The sequence below is a fragment of the Peromyscus eremicus genome, chromosome 5 (genome assembly GCF_949786415.1).
Source record: "Peromyscus eremicus chromosome 5, PerEre_H2_v1, whole genome shotgun sequence".
In the NCBI taxonomy this organism is placed as follows: Eukaryota; Metazoa; Chordata; class Mammalia; order Rodentia; family Cricetidae; genus Peromyscus; species Peromyscus eremicus.
This window is the reverse complement of record NC_081420.1, coordinates 84,895,277-84,914,467: the sequence shown is the minus strand read 5'-3', so window position 1 is coordinate 84,914,467 and position 19,191 is coordinate 84,895,277. Positions and strand designations below refer to the sequence as shown.

The following is a 19,191-nucleotide window of genomic DNA, read 5'->3' as shown; positions in this document are numbered from 1 at the left end:
TTTTACTATGTCAAACCCACTTAGGTATCCAAGGCACACACACAAAGCTTCTAGAAAAATATTCTTAAATACAAACAGCATAGGTTCTTTAACTCTATTTGTAGAAAATTCTTCTTGTCACTGAATCAACACTGTAATTATAGCTAACATGACAGCCACTAGTCATCAGTAGCCATCTGGTTTAGTGAGATGAAAGGCTCTGATAGCGCAGCATGATTAACATGGCTAGTCTAGAGAAAAGCCTCTAACAGAAAAATGCAAGTTGGAAGGCTGGTAGAAAGTTAGAACTGTAAACGAGGAATTCAAAACTAGGTGATACTTATAGAGAACTTTCGGTAAATTGTGTTGTACGTTGTTTACCACAGGAAGAAAAAAAAAGGAGGAAAATAAAAATAAACACTCCTGAAAGAATCAAGCTGAGGTCAAATTTAGCAGTATCTTTTGGGTTGCTTTTCAAGGAACGCAAGAGGCAAGCACAAAGAAGAGAAAAATGTCATAGCAACTTGGCCTTTGTTCCCTCCCATCCCATTCCATTCAGGATGGCCAGCCTATCACATGAGATCCTGCTCTTAAGCGTGAAACTACAGAAAGGAGAACAACAGCTGAATGAAGTGTGGGGGAGGAAACATCAGCTATATGGAGATCCAATTCAGGGTCACAATCAAAGTGAAGCAAGGCATTTTTCCGTTTAAGTGTAGCTGCAAAGTGACATCACAGAATTTGTGCAATCATTTCAAAAGACACAGACAGAACTCTAGGTCTTCCGGGCAGCCAATGTTCAAGAAAAGAAGGTCTCAAGGCAACAAATAACATTCTTGGAGACCGCCATGGAACTATGCAAGTTATACCACTGACTGGGTATCTCACACACAACCCAGTAACTGTTTCGATAGCTTTTCGACAACCCATATCACCTACACGTTTTGCTGAGTAAGTCTCCTCATCCCCTGAAGACCCAATAGCCTAAATAAGTTTTTACGTTCAACAATTGTGCCCCTTTATTCAGTTGAATGGAGTATTAGGGACAGTGTCCAAAGGACCACAGAAAACTCACCAAATAAGCACAAAACCTTTTTTTTTATCGGTAAATTTATAAAACTACACAGTTCTCTCAAGGGGATGTAAAACTTCCATGACAGCAGAAACTACTATGAAACATGAGCACTAGACCCATGTAACCAGATTTCAGAACATACAGCCTTACTGAGGACCAGCTTAACCTTCACAAGACTTCCAAAATCCCTGTAAGCGGTTATGCTAGACTAGCTTTCCAGAAACACAACAAAAACAGAAAACCCTACTGGAGCACCAGGTCAAGATAAGGCCTCAAGAAAAAAATTAAGACTCCACATCGAGCCACATACATCCGAACTGAACCGCACATCCGTCTGTGAGGGGGTTGGATCCATGTGGCAAGGCCAACCCTGCACACACGTACACATGCACGCGCGCGCGCACACACGCGCACACACACGCGCACACACACACACACACACACACACACACACACAGCGTTACCGCCTTGCCAGGGGATGATGAAATGAGGAACGGAAATTAACATTTCAAGCAACGTCTCACATTGTTCCTTGAGGCCAAGGGCTGCTTCTGCAGCCGTCGCCTACATCGCTTTCCTCCCACTCGCCCCCAGTCTCGCCTTCCCCTCCCCCAGACGCCCCCCGCCGCCCCGCATTCCTGCCCCCACTCGGGCCTGCGCGCCTCCGCACCCCGCAGCTCCAGGTCCCCGGCTCGCCCGCCCCCTCCGGCTCGGCTCGCAGCCCGAGGGCCGCCTGCTCCCATTTCAAAACACGATAATAATAGGGACGCTGGGAATAACAACTACCACCAGCCCAGCGACCGGGCCCCTCCCGAGGGTCAGAGGTCGGCGCCCCACATCACTGCAGACCCCAGGGACCTCCGGAAGACCTCCGTCGAGCTCACAAGAGTCCCAAGACCCACTGGCCCACCGTCGCCCCTCAACCGAGGCCCGCCCTCGATCCTCACAGCCACCCCGGCCCGCCCCGGAGCCCTCCCTTAGCCCCTCACTGCCGCCCGACCCTGGGACGCCCCGAGGCTCGCCTCGGAGCCCGCCCTCAGCCCCTCATGGCCGCTCGCAAGGAACCCCGCGGCCCACCAACCAGCCTCTCGCGGCGCCCGGCCCGCCCCGGGGCACCCGCGGCGTCGGGCAGCGGAGGAGGGCCTGCAGGCCGCAAAGGCCGCGGGAACGCCCGGCGCCCGCCTCGACCACCACCCCCAGGTCCTCGGCGCCTCTCACCCGGCTCCGAGGGCGACGCGGCTCCGCGGCGGAACGGCGGCGGGGCGCGGACGCTGCCCATGCAGTCCGCGGCCGCGTTTCCCGGGCCGCGCGGCCCGGGCGGGAAGGCGGCGGCGGCGGCGGAGCGCGGGCTGTGGGCTGCGGCGAGTGCAAGGCCGGCGGGATGCAAGCCCGCCCAAGGCGCGCAGAAGCTCACGCGGGACGGCGGTGCTCACGCGGGCGCTACTGTGGGGGCGTCTGGCCGCGGACTCCGCCGCGGCGCCTCCCCGGCTGGGGCCCTCGGTCCATAGCGCTCTATCGCGGGCGGCCTCTGGCTCCAGGACCCAGCGGTGGCTGCGGCGGGCGCCGGCCGCATGAGAGGCTCCCGCCCATTGGCTCGCCGTATCCGCCGCCACCATTGGCCCGCCCAGCAGAGCGGCAGGGGCCGCTCACGTCACGTCGGAGAGGAAATGCGATCCGGGGGTGAAAGGGCGCAGGCGGCCTGACGGCTTCCGTAACAGGTCTGAGGTGGGACTAGGAAGACGTCTCGGGAATGATTGGCCGAAATTGTGCATCCATGTATCCGAGACGCAGGCGGAAAAGGTAACTAGATTGGCTGCCCTCCCATACCAGAGGGTGGGTCTTGCGCTACGAGGTACGACGATTGGCTTTACTCAGTGCCGGAAGTGATGAGAACGCGATCGAGAAACAAGGTTGTTGTCGAAGGAGCCGGAAGGTTAGATATGTGCTCTTCTGGCAGGCGTTGTGTAGCGGCACGCGGTTCCATGTTGCCTGCGAGTCTGTGTGAGCTTCGAGAAAACGTGGCTCCAGCCGACCGGAGGCTCTTGAAGTAGCAAAGACAGCTTGGTGACCATGAAGGAGAAACGTAGCTCGAGCCCCCGCCCGCGTTTCGGCTCTTTCCTGGAGGTGTTCTTGGACAGCGCTTCCCTCTAAGCACCGAGAGCCACGTTAGCAACCGGGATGTGGTGAGCGCCAGACGCTACCCGTCAGTTTCCTTAGACCCCGTGCTTCGACCGCCTCCCTCCCCCAGCTCAAGAAACTTCAGCGCGAGGGTTCATAGAACCAAGGAAAGATGACGAACCTCAGGCTGCAAAGTCGAATAGTCCTGTGCCTTACTGTTTAAGTTTACAGAACGCAGAAAAGTTTAATGATGATTTCTGTAGTAGATTTTGTTTGCAAATTAGCTGAAAATTCAAAGCACAGGGTATAATCCTAGCGCTGCAGTGGCTGAGGCAATAGGATCCGGAGCTCAAGGTATATTGTTGGGTACATTTGGAGTTCAAGAGCAGTCTGAGTTACATGAGACATTGTCTCAAAATACATAAAGTAATCGGATGTGGTGATGTACGCCTTTAATCCCAGCACTCAGGAGGCAGGCAGACTGGATTTTTTTTAGTTCTAGGCCAGCTAGGGCTACACAGTGAGGCCCTGTTTCAAAAAATAAAATACCAAGTAATCAAGGCTGGAAGATGGCTCAGCGGTTAAGAACACTTGCTGCCCTTCCAGAGAACCAGGGTTTGTTTCTCAGCACCCATCTTGGACAATTTCACAAATACCTGTTAACTCCAGCTCCAGAGGATCTCACGACCTCTTCTGACCTTTCAAGAATTCACATACGTGTGGCATATTCACATATATAGAATACACATCGAATAAATACTTTAAAAGTAATTGGAAGCTGAAGAGATGACTCATCAGTTAAGAGCACTGGCTACTCTTCCAGAAGATCAGGGTTCTATTCCCGGCATCCATAACTCCAGTTCTAGAGGATCCAACACCCTCTCCCCAGATATGCACTGGTATACGTACATACATACTGGCACAACCAGCACCTATGCACATAAAAGTAAAATCTACCAAAAAAAAGTTTAATCAAACCTCCAGTCAGTCCCTGTCCTACTTAAGTGAATCTATGTACTTGTAAACCAGAAAAGCTAAGTGGCCAAAATCAGTATTTATGCTTATTTGTTTGTTTGGGGGCTTTAAGGGTTTGGTTTGGTTTGGTTTTGAGACAAGGTTTCTCTGTGTAGCCTTGGCTGTCCTGGAAATAGCTCTTTGACAATTTGATTTGGTTGGTTTTGGGGTTTTGTTTTGTTTTGTTTTGTTTTCTGTATTTTATTGAACTCTTAAAACAATGTGTAAACAAAGTCTTTACAGAGCACAATTATTAAATCGTAGAATTGCAAATTCCAAAGTGGATGGGACCTTGGAGATGACCTTTCCCCTTTTTCAGCATATAGCGTTGGGAGGACATGCTATGATAAAACCACCCGTGTTCAACATCCCAGCTTTGTGACACATAGCTGTAATTGTAACCATGGACATTTTTGTTTCTCAAACCTTCAGTTATTTTCCTGGGTAAAATGGGAACAACAAACGGTGCCAGTTTCATAGAACATGGGGGAAAGAGGATGTGAAACCTGTAAAGTACATGAATACCTACATAAAATAAACAGTTTTTATTGGAGTGTGTAGATTGTGTGGGAGGGAACATCAGAGGACCACTTTGTGGAGTTAGTTCCCCTTTGACCTTTACGTGGTTTCAGGGCTCATAGAGTCATGCTTTACCTACTGAGCTATCTTCCCAACCCATAAATCACTTTTTTTTTTTTTTAAAGAAAGAGGGTTAGAGCCAGGCAGTGGTGGTCCATGCCTTTAATCCCAGCACCCAGAAGGCAGAGGCAGGAGGATCTCTTGAATTTGAGGCCAGCCTGGTCTACAGAGTAGAGTTCCAGAACAGCCAGGACTATTGTATAGAGAAACTTGTCTCAGAAAACCAAAAAGAAAGAAAAAGAGAGTTACCAGATGGCTCATAAGTTAGGAGCACTCTCTCTTCCAGGGAACCCAGGTTCAGTTCCTAGCAGCCACATGGTGGCTCACAACAGTCTGTAACTCCAGATCCAACACCTACTTCAGCCTCGGGCACCAGGTATGCACATGGTGAACAGACATACATACAGACAAAACACCCATACACAGAAAACTTTTTTAAAATTTAAGAAATTGGATCTGGAGTCAGGCATTGTGGTACACACCTGTGATCCTAGAAGAATCAGGAGCTCAAGACCAGCCTCAGCTACCTGAAACACTTTCAAAAAGAAAAAAAGAAAAAACAAAAAAATGGGGGCTGGAGATACAGCTCAGTTGACAAAGTACTTGCCTCAGATGCACAAAACCCATGTGTTAAAGCTTCCACCTCTGTTTGATAGTTACTTAGAGGCAAACCTTTGGGGAAGTTAATTAGTTACATAATGAAAGCAGTGGTCTTCTTTTTCCTGGTTTTTGTTTTTGAAAAGGATATGCTCCATAATTCAGACTGGTCTCAAACTCTCTAGAGCATTGGTTCTGAATCTTCCTAATGCTTTGACCCTTTATACAGTTCCTCATATTGTGGTGACCCCAACCATAAAACTATTTTCATTACTATTTCATAACTGTAACATCCTATTATAATGAATTGTAATGTAAATATCTGTGTTTTTCCAATGGTCTTAGGCAACCCTGTGAAAGAGTCTCTCAAACCCCCCTCAGGGGTCATGACCCACAGGTTGAGAAATACTGCTGTAGATAGTCCAAACTCATGAGTCTCCTTGATTATAGGAGTGCACTGCTATGGCCAGTTGTGGTCACATCTCTTTTGAATGGAATTAGTGTCCTTAAAAAGGAAGCCTGAGGAGTTGGATCTGACACCCTACTTAAAAACAAAAAAATTATTAATAAAAAAATAGAAAGGAAAGGAAAAAAGAAAAAAGAAAAGAAAACATTATTTAAAAAGCCTATGGAAGCTTACATATCACCTCTGCCATGTGGGAACCAGCAGTCCATCATCACACTGACCTTGGCTCAAAAGCAAGTCATCTGCAAGATGGCTCAGCAGGTAAAGGTGCTTGATACTAATCTCTGCATCCTGCAAGGTGAAAGAAAAGAATCACCTCACACAAGTTGTCCTCTGACCTCCACACACATGCCATGGCACTCACGAATACATACAATGAATACATGTAATTTAAAAATTATTTAAAAACCAAAAGGAATCAGAGATGATGGTGCACATTTTTTTGTTTGTTTGTTTGTTCTTATGTTTTTTGAGACAGAGTTTCTCTGTGTAGCTTTTGGAGCTTTAATCCCACTACTTGAGAAACAGAAGCAGGTAGACCCCTCTGTGAGGTCAGCCTGGTCTACACAGAGTTCCACAACAGTAATGATTACATAGTGGGGCCCTGTTTTTGGTTTTTGGTTTTTGGTTTTTTTTAAAAAAAAAAAAACAGAAGTAGGGGAAAAGGCACAGAAGAAAAATCCAATCTAGGGTCTGCTTTTTAAGTTTTTTCTAAAGAACTGATAATCTGATATTTGTGCTTCTGACCACAAGTTACAGTTAACTGGGGGAGCTGAGCAAAGTTTGGGATCTGTGCTGCCACTGAGACAGCTCATAGCCACGTCTTTGTACTGAACAAAGTCCAGACTGACATGTACCATAATGGTAAAAATGGGCCTAAGATTTCAAAGACTCAGAACTAAGAAAAGACTAAAATATCTCACAGAAAAAAATTAAATATATAACATGTTATTATAGTATTTTAGATATGTTACTTTGGAATGAAACACAGTTGATTTCTCATGGTTCTTTTCCTGTTCAACTAGCTGTGGAGAAATCTCAGGCACCTGGTAGCTCCCATTATGTTTTCTGCACAGCTCCTCCAGAGAGGCACCCTTACCACTGTCCTGAAGGAGGGAGAGGCACAGCGGCTTGATGGGCAACATTCTTCCATTTAGAAAACCAAGTACCTACTGTATGCCCATCATACTGCCTAGATTTTTTAAAATGGCGAACTGTTTATATAAATTATTCAAAGGACTCTACTGCACTCCTTTTGTTTTTGCTTAAAAGCCTTCTCTTCCTCATCTGGCCCCTTGGCCTGCTCCTTGTGCTGCTTCAGGAACTTCTTATAGCCTGACATAGCACCTGCAGCCCCTCCCCCAGACCCTAATCCTAAACCCCAAATTCCCATTTTTTTAAACCAAGTGAGGGTGAGAAGCTTGGAGGAGGCCAAGTTGGAGACTGCTGCTGTTATCCTGTGAAAAGAGGCAAGGAGAGTAAACTGAAGAGTGAAGTTGGGGAAGTCAAAAAAAAAAAAAAGTGAACTGTTCATTAAACTAAGTCAGTTGTGGCTGCAGAGAAGAAATTTTGTGAAGGTAGAAGTGAAAACTGAGTCAGGCCCAGTGTCGGAATGGCAGACCACCCCTTCCCAGGGAAAATGTGTATGCTTAGTTCTATCCCTAGGCAGAGGCACCTTCCCCAGGCCCCATACCCACAACCTTTGAGACTGGAAGAGACTCCCTCTTAGCCTATCTTGAACTTCTGGACACTGCTTTCTCTTCCACACAAGTGGCAGAGTGCAAGGAGCAGGCCATGTTCTAGTACTTTCCCTCCCTGCTATCTCCACTGTGGCCATGTGGTAAGCTGACAGCCTCAGCCCTTGTGGAGCCCCAGCTCACCAGCATTCTTAGCATTAGAGTCAGGAACTAAAGCCCATTACACAATAAATGATTACAGGTTTTGCTCCCCAGTTCCCACAACACTGTGGCATATCGCCCTTCCATACCACAAGAGAGGGAGTTGGAGAATAAAGCAAGACTCATCTCAGGCCAAGCCTACTAGTACCAAACCATGCCCCAGCACTTAAAACTGTACTCAATGCTTTTTCTGTATCCCTATTAGTTTGAGGAGACCCCTAAAGATACTTTCTATTATTCTTCAGACTATGTGAGACCAGGAGGTGGTGGTGAGCACACCTTTAATCCCAGCTCTCAGGAGGCAAACATATCTCTGTGAGTTCAAAGCCAGCCTGGTCTACAAAGCAAGTTCCAGGACAGCCACGGTGGTTGCACAGAGAGAGACCCTATCTTGAGAAAGATGTGGCACACATCTTTAATGCCAGCTCTCAGGAAGCAAAGGCAGGCAAATCTCTGAGTTTGAGGACAGCCTGGTTTACAGAGCAAGTTCCAGGACAGCCAGGAGTTACACAGAGAAACCCCATCTCAAAAAACAAACAAACAAAAGACTTTGTGGTGGCTGGGTATGATGGTGTATACCTTTAATCCCACTAGGTAGGTAGAGGCAGGCAGATCTCCTGAGTTCCAGGCCAGCCTGATCTACATAGTGACTTCCAAGTTTGCTGGGACTACACAGACATTGTCTCAAAGTGGGGAGTGGGGAGGCTGGAGAGATGGCTCAGTGCTTTTCCAGAAGACTCAGGTTTGGTTCCCAGCACCTACACTGTGTCTTATAACTGTAACTCCAGTCCCAGGGCATCTAAAGCCCTCTTCTGGCCTCTGAGGACATTATGTACACACATGGTGCATAGACATACATGCAGGCAAAATACCCATAAACACGTGCACTTGAACTATTAGGCTCAAGCAATCCTCCTGCTTCAGTCACCAAGTAGCTGGAACTACAGGCATGAGCAAATGTGCCCAGCTTTGGTAATAGTTTTTGCTCCCCAATTTGTTTTGTTGTATTTTGTTTTTCAAGACAGGGTTTCTTTGGTAGCCTTGGCAGTCCTAGAACTAGCTCTGTAAACCAGGCTAGCCTCAAACTCACAAGATCTGCCTGCCTCTCCCTCCAGAGTGCTAGGACTAAAGGCATAAGCTACCACCAACTGGCATTGTTCCCCCAATTTTACTGTGGTAAAATACAATGATGGCTGAGGGTTGGCCTGTCATAGTAGCCCACTCCTTTAATTCCAGCACTCAGGAGATAGGCAGGTGGATCTCTGGGAGTTTGAGGCAGGCCTGATATACACAGAGAGTTCCAGGCCAACCAGGGCTTCACATTGAGACCCTGTCTCAGAAAAACAAAACAAACAATGGCTAAGGGAATGACTTGGTGCTTGCCTTGTAGCTACTCAGAGGCTGAGACAGGAAGATCACCTAGTACTGTAGGTGTGGAGGGACAAGTAAAATAAAATTTACCATCCTAACCTTTTTATTTTGGGGATTTTTTTGTTTTTGCTTTTTGTTTTTAGAGTCAGGGTTTCTTTGTATAGCCCTGGCTAGCTTGAACTCACTCTGTAGACCACACTAGCATTAAAGTCAAAGATCTGCCTGCCTCTGCCTCCTGAGTGCTGGGATTAAAGGCATAGGCCTCCACCACTATGCTGGTGTTTAAGTTTTGACTGACTAAATAATCTTTTGATCAGATAGGTTCCTGCTTCAGGAGACTAATGTATTCTCTGCCTAGATAAGTACTTCAGTTCCCCCCAATCCCCAACACCAGTATAGATGCACTGTAAACATCATCTATGGGACTTGATATAGCTTGTCTGTTCTGGTTATGAATAGGTAACTTCATATAGGATTGCCTTAGAACCCAAATAATAAATAACTAGTTAAATGAAACATAAAAACAGGAAGGGATTTAGGAGTGTGGCTCAGTATCTGCCATGGGGAAGCCCTGGGTTCATCCCTAGACCACAAAGCAAAACACTGCCATGGAACATATGTTGAGGTCAGAGGACAACTTTGGTCAGTTGATTTTTTTTCCTTCTGTCTTTACATAGGTTCCAGGGATCAGGTTATCTAGCTTATGCAGCAAGCACTTTACCTGCTGAACCATTTTGCAATTCCCTGGAACTCTTTTTTAAAATAAAGGATTTATTGGGGTAACAATCATCTGTAACTCCAGTTCCAGGGTATCTGATGCCCTCTTCAGGCTTCTATGGGCATCAGGCATGCAATATGGTACACAGACATACATGCAGGCAAAATACCCATACACGTAAAATAAAAATAAGTGAATCTACTTATGTATGTGTGTGTGAAGAAGAATGTATATGCACATGTGTATCTGTGCTGGCCCCTGCTCTCATGAATATAAAAGGTTAGAAAAGGGCTGGGTAGTGGCAGCACACACTTTAATCCCTCAAACACTCAAAGTCAGGTGGACCTCTGTGAATTCAAGGTCAACCTGGTCTACAGAGCTAGTTCTAGGACAGCCAAGGCTACACAAAGAAACTCTCAAAAAAAAAAGAAAAGAAAAGAAAAAAAGGTCAGAAAAGAGCATCAGGTGTCGTGTATTGTTCTCTGTCTATTCCTGAGGGAGGGTCTTTCCCTGAACTTGGTGCTTATGTTTTCTCAGCTAGTCTAGAAGTCAGAAAGCCCCAGAAATCCTGACTCCCGCCCTCTGCCCTCTGCCTCTGCCTAAATGCTAGAATTAGCTGGGCAGTGGTGGTACACGCCTTTAATCCCAGTAGTTGGGAGGCAGAGGCAAGTGGAGCTCTGAATTTGAGGCCAGCCTGGTCTACAGAACAAGCCCCAAGACTGCCAAGGTTGTTACACAGAGAAACCTTGTTCCCCCCCCCAAAAAAAACCCCAAAGAGATTAGTCATAAAGAATTGGAAGCTGCTGCACACTGTTGCCCTTCCACACCAGCCCCATTGAACACTGTCACAAGCCTAGCCTAGTGCTCGCCCTCATCTCACACAGCAGCTAGTTCAAGGGAGCCTCAGCTGGCCTTGTCCTTTCCTGAGGTTGCAGATTGGAAAAAACAGCCCAGCAACAGCACAAACATAGAGACACCTGTCTCCCAGAGCCTGTGGAAAGGCAGCTCTTCTCTGCATACTTTTCTTAGGCCAGGTGGCAACTTCCCCTCACTCCCTGTTACAACATTCTTTTGTCTACTGGTCCACCATTGGCCTTTCTTAAGTCTATTCATGAAGCAGTCAAAATAACACATTTAAAACAGAGTTTGATGCCAGCTTAGTGACTCCTGCCTATAATTTCAGCACTTGGAAAGCTGAAATAGGATGTTTGCTTGAGTTGCCAAAGCCAGCTTGGGCTACATAGTGAATTCCAGGCCAGACTGTTGTACATACCAAGACCCTATATGGAAAAAAATAAAATATTAGGGGCTGGAGAGATGGCATTTGCTAAGGACCTGAGATCAGTTCCCAACACCCACATCAAGCAGCTCACAACCCTCTATAACTTCATCTGCAGGGGATCTGACAGTTGTGGCCTCCACAGACAACTACATTCTCCTGCACACACATACATACAGAGACACAAACATCTACATGATTTAAAATAAAATAAATCTAAAGATTAAATAAATAAAAATAGTAAGTTTTGGGCTGATGATGTAGGTTGACTAGCATACACAAAGCCCTAGGCTCAATCCCCAGCACTGCATAAACTGGGTGTGACCAAGCACTCCTGTAATCACAGTACTTGGGAGGCAAAGACATAAGGATCACAAATTCAAGATCATCCTTGGCTATATAGCCAGTTCAAAAGAAACCTAGGATACATGATACCATTTCAAAAAAAAAAAGAATATCTTATGTTATATATAGTTTGCATATAGTTCACAGCATATAACTCACCCCATGGATATGTGTGCCTGCACTTCAGACAGCACCCAGGAGTTCATGAACACTAAGTACTTGCTATACACCTAAGGTCCATCCACATTTTTATTTATGTGTGCATGTATATGCATACCATGTACCCTAGTAGAGGTCAGCTGACAACTTTCAGGAGTTGGTTCTCTCTTTCCACCATATTAATCCCAGGAATCAAACTCAGTCTTGGCAGCAAGTTACTTTATGCACTGAGCCATCTCAGTTTGCTGGCCTCACTTGGAGACAAGAGTCTCATGTATCCCATGTTGGCCTATGTAGTGGATGACCTTGAACTTCTTATCATGCCCTCTTCATGTCCTCAGTATTAGGATTACATGTGTGGGCCCCCACTACCAATGATATGGAGTGCTAGAGATTGAACCAGGGTCTTCTTCAGGCTAAGCAAGCACTCAACTGAGCTAAATCCCCTGCCTGTCCACACATTAAAAGTTCCTCCTCTGAAGTCTTTGCTGACACCCATGTCTTAGCCTTCATCTGTGGAATCACTTGCCGTCTTCCAAGTAACTAAGCTTTGCTTACTCAGCTTATTTTTGTTTCTTCTCTCGGGTGAATGAAGGTTGCTAAGGATAGGAGCTGTCACTTTGTACAATGTCCCTAGAAGTGTACTGTCCATCAGAGAGTAGTCCTTAGTAGATCTCTCCTAAAGCCATCTCCATGTCGTCTCTCAGCCTCCTTTTCTCTCCAGCATCCCTCACTCCCTCATTCCCTATAATCAGTTTGAGGCCTGTCACCAAGTCCCCCCAAATCAGCCTCAGAATCCCCGACTGTTTCCTCTTGTGTCTTTTTTTGTTTGTTTGTTTGTTCTTTTTTTTTTTTTTTCCTTTTTTGTTTTTTGAGATAGGGATTCTCTGTGTAGTTTTGGTGCCTGTCCTGGATCTCACTCTGTAGACCAGGTTGGCCTCAAACTCACAGAAATCCACCTGGCTCTGCCTCCCGAGTGCTGGGATTAAAGGCATGCTCCACCACCACCTGGCTCCTCCTGTGTCTTTAATGTTTATTTTGGGACTAACAGAAGTTCTGGGTATCTCCCATCCCTCCACATCTTAAACACTTTTGTTGGGCCTGTTCTTTTTTGTTCTGCATTTCTAAGCACCAGAAGGGGCCAGTGGTCTCCTGAAGACAGACTCTGGAAATTCCCAGCAGACAGAGGGGACAAAGGCAAGCCTACTGGCAGAGAAGGTTTGGGTGTGGCATATATACTCACTAATCATAAATCCTATAAGTGTGGCTTATGGGTAACCCTACAACAGCAGGGTTGATTTGCCCTGATTTGTTGAAAACCTGTAGTGACCAAAACAATGGATGTATTGGACAAGCTGGCCAGTAACAAGCTATGACCTTGATCACAAGGCCCAAAGGCCTAGGACCTTCACCCTTCAGGAAGACAAGTGTCGCTGTCCCCCAAGTACATAACATCTCTATTTATGACTGGATATGGGCTATGTAGAATGGTATATGTAGTAATGGCTGTATATATTGGACACAAACTCCTGCTTTACTGAAAACCACTTGAAAGGCCATGTACAGACAAACATATCCTTTCCTGCTTCAAATATCTTATTCCCCCATCAAGTGCTCCTGGACTGAAGATATATCAAACTAGATATTCAGACACACAGGCTGTGCATTGGACATTCAGAGCTGATCCTTCTTTGCCAGTAACTGACCCAACTCCAGCAGCACTGAGGAAGGATACAAGGCGTGTTGCCAATTGTTGACCTCTCAATGGGCAGTGAACTCAGAAAGGGAAATTCCAGTTTAGATAAACAGCAAACTTAAACTTGGCACACACCTGTAATCCCAGCACCCAAGAAGCTGAAACAGGAGGACCAACAGTTTGAGACCAACCTGGGCTACACAATGAGACCTAGTTTCAAAACAAAACAGTATCAGGCATGGTAGTGCTCACCTATAATCCCAACACTAAGAATGCAGGAAGATTGCTCCTACTATATAGGAGATCCTGTCTCCTCTGAGAAAGGGAGGGGCAGAGAGAAGGAGTTGGATGTTTTTGTTTGTTTTTGGCTTTGGTTTTTCAAGACATGGTTTCTCTGTGTGGTCCTGGCTATCCCGGAACTCATTCTGTAGACCAAACTGGCCTCAAACTCAGAGATCCTCCTTCCTCTGCCTCCCAATTGCTGGGATTAAAAGTGTACCACCACTGCCCAGTGAGAGATTGATTCTTAAAACAATATTTAGCTAAAAAACAAAATCTCCCCAAAATCACAGATATGAATCTGTTTATTCAAACAATCTGCAAAATTCGGGTGCTATACTATTAAGCAAATATGTGGTTTCAATCTGTCTGACTTTGCTTCAATAGACTGAACTCTGCAACTGGATGACTGTGGGTACAATGATCAAATTATGCCATAGTCCAAGGGCTTCTGGGGCCAGGGTGAATGAGAAGGCAACTATGCTTTAAAAAACAAACAACAACAACCAAAAAACAGTCAGGTGTAGTGGTCCACACCTTTAATCCCTGCACTCAAGAGGCAGAGGCAGGAGGATCTCTGGGAGTTTCAAGCCAGTTTATTCCAAATAGGGAGTTCCAGGGCAGACAGGAATACTGAGGGAGAGGGGAGGGAGGAAGGGAAGGTTGGAGGGAGAAAGAAAGAGAGGACCCAGTCTCAAAAAGTAGAAGTCTACAAGGTAGGCTGTATTTGAAATGGTTACTTAATTAAATATTAATAAGAAAGCCTAGATCATATGGTGTTTTGTTGTTATTGTTTTGCTTTAAGACAGGGTCTTATGCAGCCCAGGCTGGCCTTGAACTTTCTATATAGCCAAATATGATTTTGAACTTCTCATCTTACTGCTTCTACCTCCCAAATATTGGGATTATAGATGTACATCACCAAGCCCAAAGAAGTCTAGATTGGAAAACCAAAAAAAAAAAAAAGACTCAAAGTTCATCTTTTGTTTCCAGAAGGTTAAAGTTATGCCTGTTTTGCAGATAAGACAACAAAGGAATCAAAAGCAGCTTGTCTGAGCCCCTAGTGATGATCAGTGAGAGGAAGGATCATAGTCCAGGAGCCCTCTGTGTTAACTTGGAATAAGAGCAGATAGTACAAAGGTCTAGAGTGGAGATGATGACCTTGCTCTCTCCTCAGGTGAATATTCCTTGGATCTAGAGCTGGAGGTATCTGGTGTCAGGGTAAGGACCCCTAAGTCACACTTGACTCAAGCAAGAGTTCATCGTGACACTGCTTCTCTCAGACATTGGAGAATAAAACAGTGAAGGGAAGCCATGCCAAAGTGTCCTAGTGTACAGGATTTGACAGGCTCAGGCAGGTAATGAGGAAGTACAAATGAGCAAACAGAAGTTAAGAAACACAGAAATAATAAAGGTGAAGGAAATGCTCTTGGAGATGGTAAAGCCAACATTCTTTTTGTTTTGTTGTTTGTTTGTTTGTTTGTTTTGAGACAGTGTTTCCCTGTGTAACAATCCTGGCTGTCCTGGAACTCAATTGTGTAGACCAGTCAGTCTGGCCTTGAACTCACTGAGATCCACCTGCCTCTGTCTCCCAAGTGCTGGGATTAAAGGCATGTACCACCACTGCCTGGCTAAAGCCAACATTCTTTTTTTTTTTTTTTTTTTTTTTTTTTAGCTGAGGATCAAACCCAGGGCCTTGTGCTTGCTAGGCAATCGCTCTACCACTGAGCTAAATCCCCAACCCTAAAGCCAACATTCTTACAGGAGGTGGACTAGCCTGAAGTGCAGCCTGAGAACAGAGGAAAGTGTAGGGAGAGACACTGTGAAAGGAGAGAATCAACTCCCAAAAGTTGTTCTCTGAACTACACACACACACTTACATATGCACACACACAATAATAAATAGAACATAATTTTAAAAGGAGAGCCAATAATCTTTTTCCCAGGCACTTATTTCCCACAATATCTTAGTAATAACTACTGGTAAAAATGGCTTTCTTGTTCACAAGTTGCTTTCACATGCATTTATTGCATTTTATCTTTATAACTACTGTGTGGGAAATCCAAGGTTGGCATTAGCCTAGCTTTGCAGATAATTATTATGCCCATTTACTGATGAGAAAATTGAGGCTTAGAAGTTAATAACTTGCTCAGGGCTGTTGGCTGACAGGTTCCAGTGGCTGCTTTCTTACCATCTTCTGGTGGTGGTTATGACTCAATAGTCAGGCAGAAGGCAGGCAGCAACCTGGGTCCTCAGCAAGAGCAACAAGTGATCTTAACTGCTGTGCTATCTCTCCAGGCCCTCCATCTGGTATTTTAACAAAGTTTACAAGAGGAAGAACAGCAAGACGGCTCAGCTGGTTACTTAAGTTTGATCCCTGGGGCCCACATAGTGAAAGGAGAAAACTGACTCTCAAAAGTTGTTCTCTGACCTCTTCACAGGCACTGTGTCACACACACACAATGTAAATGTAATAAAACCATATAATTTAGTGGTGCACAACGTTAATCCCATTACTCAGGAGACTGAGGCAGGTGGATCTCTTTGAGGATATCCCGGTCTACTTAGCAATTCTAGGACTCTCGGACATAGAGATTCTTCCTCAGATAAAAAGAAAAAGAAAAAAGAAAAAGAAAAGAAAACGAAAGAAAGAAAGAAAGAAAGAAAGAAAGAAAGAAAGAAAGAAAGAAAGAAAGAAACAAAAAGGCAACTGGGCAGTGGTGGCACAGGCCTTTAATTCCAGCATAGGGAGGCAGAGGCAAGTGGATCTCTGTGAGTTCGAGGCCAGCCTGGGCTACAGAGTGAGTTCCAGGACAGCCAAAGTTAATTACACAGAGAAATCCTGTCTCAGAGAGAGAGAGAGAGAGAGAGAGAGAGAGAGAGAGAGAGAGAGAGAGAGAGATCGTGCCTCAAAAACTAGGTGGAAGACAGGGCTAGAGAGACGGCTCAGGCGTTAAGAGCACTGGCTGTTCTTTCAGAGGACCAGGGTTCAACTGTCAGCACTTATATGGCAGCTCACAACTGTAACTCCAGTTCCAGGGCATATAATGCCCTCTTCTGCTCTCTGTTAGTACCAGGCAGACATGTGGTACACAGACATACATACAGGGAAAATCCTGTACTCATAAATTAAGTTTATGACAGGCACCAAAGCTACACAGAGAAACCTTGTCTTGAAAAAAAAAATCAAAATAATAATAATAATAATAATAATAATAATAATAATTTAAGAGCAAGAACAACAATAAAAGCTAGGAGAGAACTGACACACAGAAAAGAAACGCACAGGTCCATAAGTCACAGTTTGACTGCCTGGCTTGCATTCCACTCTGTGCAGTACAATCTACAAGGTGGCAGGTGATTTCACACCCTTTTTCTCACCCCTGGGGAAGTATTTAATGTCCTGTAGACTCGCCTGCAGCTCTGTAGTAGCTAGTGCTTATCAGCAGCTCTTCTTAAGGTTGGAGAACATTCTATTGGTTGTGTAGACAGTAGCCCCTAGGCTAAAAACTATCACTTATTTTTACTACCCATTGCTTTTCCTGTTTCTCTTGTTCTTAAACAAACTTCCTTCACAATCATTTCACCCTTCCTGTTTTTTCCTATATGATTTTTCTTTCTTTTTTATTATTATTATTTTTTAAGACAAGTTTTTTTTTTTTTTTTTTTGAGATAGGGTTTCTCTGTCCAGGATTTGGCTGTCCTGGAACTCACCCTGTAGACCAGGCTGACCTCAAACTCACAGAGATCCACTCACCTCTGCCTCTCTAGTGCTGGGAGTAAAGGCGTGCACCACCACCCAGGCTGGTGCATGCCTTTTATCTGGTACTCAGGAGGCAGAAGCAGGAACATCTCTGTGAGTTTGAGACCAGCTAGTGCTACATAGTTAAGATAATTTTTTGGGTTTTTGGTTTTTTTTTTTACTTCAGAGAGTTATGAACATTAAGTTTGAGTGTTTGAGATGGAACCAGGCACTAGTCAGCACTAAGAAGTATTATTGTAGCTGGGCGGTGGTGGTGCACGCCTTTACTCCCAGCACTTGGGAGGCAGAGCCAGGCGGATTTCTGTGAGTTCGAGGCCAGCCTGGTCTACAGATCGAGATCTAGAACAGGTATCAAAAGAACACAGAGAAACCCTGTCTCCAAAACAAACAAACAAAAACAACCAAAAAAATAAATAAAATAAAATAAAGAAGTATTATTGTTTTAATTATTTAATATTATAGACCTAGAGAGTACAGAAAAATACAGAATGGAACAAAGGTCACTGTAAGTTCACTTCTGAGGCATGTGCATTTAGTCTGCTTTTAGACTAATTTAGCATTCAGGCACTAGACTAGGGCAGACTCACAGCACCAGTAGCCCTCCCTCTGCTGTACAGAGTGGATAGTAGTGACCCTGACCATGTCCATGGGTGGGACAGCAAGTCCTCCCTTCTGTCTCTGCATGAATGAACTCTGAAAGCCCAATGGTTTGAAGCCTGGGACAAAGGGCATTACCTCAGTGGTAGTGACTATAATTAATAAGGCCCTAAATTTGATCACAAACACAGTTCACAGAAACAAAACGTATTAGCCTGCTGCTAAGGGATTTAGGGAGACGTGGAGTGGACTATTAATAAATGAAGGAGAAAGGTGGGAAGAATGTTTGGGGAGATTATGAAAAATATTCTAAAATTATGTCTCTGTCGCTCTCTCTTTGGGGTGTGTGTGTGTGTGTGTGTTTGTGTGTGTGTGTATGTATATGTGTGTAAACCAAAAAAGGTCATCAGATCCACAAGGAGCTGGAGTTATAGATGGTTGTAAGCTGCCTGACATGGATGATAGGAACCAAACTCAGGTCTTTGGAAAAACAATATAGTTCTTAAACATTGAACAATCTCTCCAATGTCTCTCTCCCCCTCCCTCCCTTCCTCCTCCTCCTCCCCTCCCCTCTATTTTGAGACAGGTTTTCAAGTAGGTAGCTCAGGCTGGTCTCAAATTCACAACATAGCCAATGAAATTAAACTCTCCAACTCTCGATTCTCCTGCCTCTACTTCCTAAACTCTGGGGTTACACACCCAGTTTCATTTTCAATACATTCTCATTTCCTGTGAGTAGCAATATGGACTTCTGTGTTGTCTAGGCCTTATATAAGCCTGGCTGAGATCCATGGTCAATCACTAGGGTTGGAAATTACTTCCAGAAGTGAGTCAGCCCAGGAGAAAACAAATGAGCTAGTATGAGGAGATCGTTATCTACATGAATTTATCACCTTAAAAATTCTTTTTAAAAGTGGATGAGTATTTTGTCTCCATGTATGACTATGTACTACACAGGTGCCTGGTACTCAGTGAGGCCAGAAAAGGGTTTCTCCAAGGACTGGAATTACAAATGGGTATGTGCCACCATGTGGGTGCTGGGAATTGATCTGGAGTCCTCTGGAAGAAGAACCAGTGCTCTTAACTGCTAAGCTAACTTTCCAGCCCCATCTACATTAACTTAAAGATGTATAGAACAAATTTTCCACTCTACTTGACCCAGGAAGAGCTTAGTACTTTCCTTTCAAAAACATCTTC

The 19,191-nt window shown here is 45.0% G+C and overlaps 1 protein-coding gene across 6 annotated transcripts in view; it reads right to left on the bottom strand.

The window, feature by feature from the left end:
* Positions 1–19,191, bottom strand: part of Ankrd11 (ankyrin repeat domain containing 11) — a 205,938-nt gene that overhangs the window by 185,945 nt on the left and 802 nt on the right. For 4 of the 6 annotated variants that reach the window (XM_059263864.1, XM_059263861.1, XM_059263867.1 and 1 more), the window contains exon 1: positions 2,273–2,379. The exons of the other annotated variants lie outside the window; for them this stretch is intronic. The gene's annotated coding sequence lies outside the window, so the exon portion shown is untranslated. Of the gene's footprint in view, positions 1–2,272; positions 2,380–19,191 lie in introns of those variants that run through there. 6 annotated transcript variants of the gene reach the window in all.